Genomic DNA, 3,567 nt, shown 5'->3' on the forward strand with positions numbered 1-3,567 from the left:
TAACTGCACATGGGGACAAAGATTGTATGTCTTGGAGAAATGTCCTCTGGTCTGATGAAATAAAAATAGAACTGTTTGGTCATAATGACCATCGTTATGTTTGGAGGAAAAAGGGGGTGGCTTGCAAGCCGAAGAACACCATTCCAACCGTGAAGCATGGGGGTGGCAGCATCATGTTGTTGGGGTGCTTTGCTGCAGAAGGGACTGGTGCACTTCTCAAAATAGATGGCTTCATGAGGGAGGAAAATTATGTGGATATATTGAAGCATCATCTCAAGACATTAGTCAGGAAGTTAAAGCTTGGTCTCAAATGGGTCTTCCCAATGGACAATGACTCCAAGCATACTTCTAAAGTTCTGGCAAAATGGCTTATGGACAACAAAGTTGAGGTATTGGATTGGCCATCACAAAGCCCCGACCTAAATCCCATAGAACATTTGTGGGCAGAACTAAAAAGCGCGTGCAAGCAAGGAGGCCTGCAAACCTGACTCAGTTACACTAGCTCTGTCAGGAGGAGTGGGCCTATATTCACCCAACTTATTGTGGGAAGCTTGTGGAAGGTTACCCAAAACGTTTAACCCAAGTCAAGCAATTTAAAGGCAATGCTACCAAATACTATTTGAGTGTATGTAAACTGCTGACCCACTGGGAATGTGATGAAAGAAATAAAACTGAAATAAATAATTCTCTACTATTATTCTGACATTTCACATTCTTAAAATAAAGTGGTAATCCTAACTGACCAAAGACAGTGACTTTATACTGGGATTAAATGTCAGGAATTGTGAAAAACGGAGTTTAAATGTATTTGGCAAAGGTGTATGTAAACTTCCGACTTCAACTGTAGGTACTTGAAGCAACTGGGCTTTAGGATAGATAATAATAAGAGTAAAATAAAGGACAGGGTAGCAGCAGCATGAGTGTAAAAGTGTGTGTGTGTTTCTGTGTGTATGCATGCGTGCGTGCGTACGTACGTGTGCATTTGTGTTGTGTCATTATGTGTGTGTGTGTGTGTGTGTGTGTGCGTGCGTGTGTATGTAGTGTATGTGAATGTGTGTGGGTTTTGTGTGAGTGTGTATATAGTGTGCATATATAGTTTTGTGAGTGTGCATAGAGTCAGTTCAAGATAGGGTTAGTGCAGATACTCAGAGTAACCATTTAATTAACTATCTATCAGTCTTATGGGTTGAGTGTAGAAACTGTCTAGGAGCCTGTTGTTCCGAGCCGATGCTCCGGTACCATTTGCCGGATGGTGGCAGAGTGAACAGTATGGCTTGGGTTGCAATTTTGGGCCTTTCTCTGACACCGCCTGATATAGAGGTCCTGGATGGCAGGGAGTTCGACCCACAGTGATGTACTGGGCTGTCCACACCACCTTCTGCAGCGCTTTGTCTTCAAGGGTGGTGCATTTGCCATATCAAGCGGTAATACAGCCCGTCAAGATGCTCTTGATGGATCAATTGTAGAACTTTTTGAGGATCTGAGGGCCCATGCCAAATCTTTTCAGCTTCTTAAGTGGAAAGAGGCGCTGACATGCCCTCCTTGGTCTCACGGACATTGAGGGAGAAGTTATTATCCTGGTACCACACTGAAAAGTCTTTGACCTCCTCTCTGTAGGCTGTTTCATTGCCGTCGGTGATCAGGCCTACCACCATCGTGTTATCAGCAAACTTGATGATGGTGTTGGAGTCGTGTACAGTTGTGGTTGAACAGGGAGTACAGGAGGGACTAAGAAAACAACCCTGAGGGCCCACATGTTGAGGGTCAGCGTGGGGGAGGTGTTGTTGCCTACCCTCACCGCCTGTCGCCTGCCCATCAGGAAGTCCAGGATTCAGTTGCAGAAGGAGATATTCAATTCCAGGGTCCCCAGCTTGGTGATGAGCTTAGGGGACTATGTTGTTAAATGCTGAGCAAGTAGGTACTTATTGACGAATCCCGTGACAGATGTGTTAAACTCTTCAATGCTGTTGGATGGAATCCAGGTACATATCCCAGTCTGTACTAGCAAAATAGTCTTGTAGCCTTGCGTCTGCTTCATCAGACCACTTCCGTATTGAGCACGACATTTGACAAAAGGAGGACAAGGGAGGATCTTGTATGCATTTCTGTGGGTAGAATACAAAGTGGTATAGAGTGTTAGTGCCCAGAGTGATGCAGGAAGTGTTGGTCAAAGTGTGGTAGAACAGTTTTAGGTCTCTATGCGTTAAAGTCTCCATCATCCAGAAGCACTGCCTCTGGGTGAGAAGTTTCTTTGTTTATGGCCCCATACAGTTCATTGAGTACCAAAGTGATGTTGGCTTGTGGAGGGATGTAGACAAGGGGTTCCCGTGACGATAATGTGACGTAATTAAGAGAACTAGGAAAATGTTGTTTTGAAGCTAGTTTTTGTAATTCTACATAGTGTAACTACACTCGACATATTTTACGTAGGCTATTTAATAATAATAATAATAATTTATTAGGAAAATATAGTCTTGACCTGATTTCCCCAAAAGTTATTTCGCTACTACATGTGATCTATTATCATAAATTATATGAACTCTATTTAAATTTACATATTGTTTTACATAAAGTGGATAGATCAATTGATAGCGACAGAGTCACACGTTGTATAAGATGACTTCCCATGCAAAGTTCCATTAATTTGACTCTTTGACTTTAGAAAGTTATAGCTCAGCTTTCAGAATGTCAGAGCCATACCACATTCCCATGTGCTTTAGAGTTGCATCTTCCTCTGGCATTTTACTGCTTTTGTTTCTAGCCTAAGTCATCACGACTATATGGATAGTTTTAGATCCAGTATAAAAATGTAAATATGTTTGTTCAAGGAAGGTCCCACGCCCCCGTCATAAAACATTGGAGCCCCGCTGAGGGGATGCACCCTCAAGGTTGGGAACCCCTGATGTAGACAGCTGTGATAATAACAGATGATAACTCTTGATAGATAAAAGCCTCTGGCCAAATATTTTCAGCCTCCTGTGGGGGAAGAGGCGCTATCAGGCCATCTTAACGACTGTGCGAGTGATGTAGACAGCCATGATAATTACAGGTGAGAACTCTGTTAGATAAAATGGTCTGCAGCTTACCACGAGCTATTCTATATAAGGTGAGATTTCCTATAGGTGAGATTTCCTTCACACTGGAAGTTGTTGTTTATGAAAAGTCACACCCATCCTCCTTTGGACTTGCCCAGAGGACGGTTTTGTCCGATCGTGTCGCTGCATTGAGAAACAACTGAGTTCTACGTATATGGAGTCATCCAGTCACGTCTCTGCTGGGCACATAATATTGTAGATTTTCAAGTCTCTCTGATAGGAGACTTTCAAACTAAGCTCATCCATCTTATTCTCGAGTGACTGGACATTTGCCAACAGAACAGAGGGGAGTGCCGGTCAATTTTCTCTTCGCCTCAGTCTCACCAGGATGCTGGCTCATCTACCGTGTCTACGCCTATAGCGTTTTGGTAGCCCGTGAAGCAAAGGAATGGGGTCTGGTATGGTAACAAAGGAACAGCTGAGTCAGAATTGAAGTCGGATTTGAAGTTGAAATCGAGGTTAGTGACTGTCA

General features: G+C 43.2%; 1 protein-coding gene across 1 annotated transcript in view; it reads right to left on the reverse strand.

Moving 5' to 3' along the window:
- LOC118400839 (otogelin-like protein) overlaps window positions 1–3,567 on the reverse strand; it is a 64,264-nt gene that overhangs the window by 19,945 nt on the left and 40,752 nt on the right.

This window comes from Oncorhynchus keta, chromosome 22 (assembly GCF_023373465.1).
Source record: "Oncorhynchus keta strain PuntledgeMale-10-30-2019 chromosome 22, Oket_V2, whole genome shotgun sequence".
Taxonomy (NCBI): Eukaryota; Metazoa; Chordata; class Actinopteri; order Salmoniformes; family Salmonidae; genus Oncorhynchus; species Oncorhynchus keta.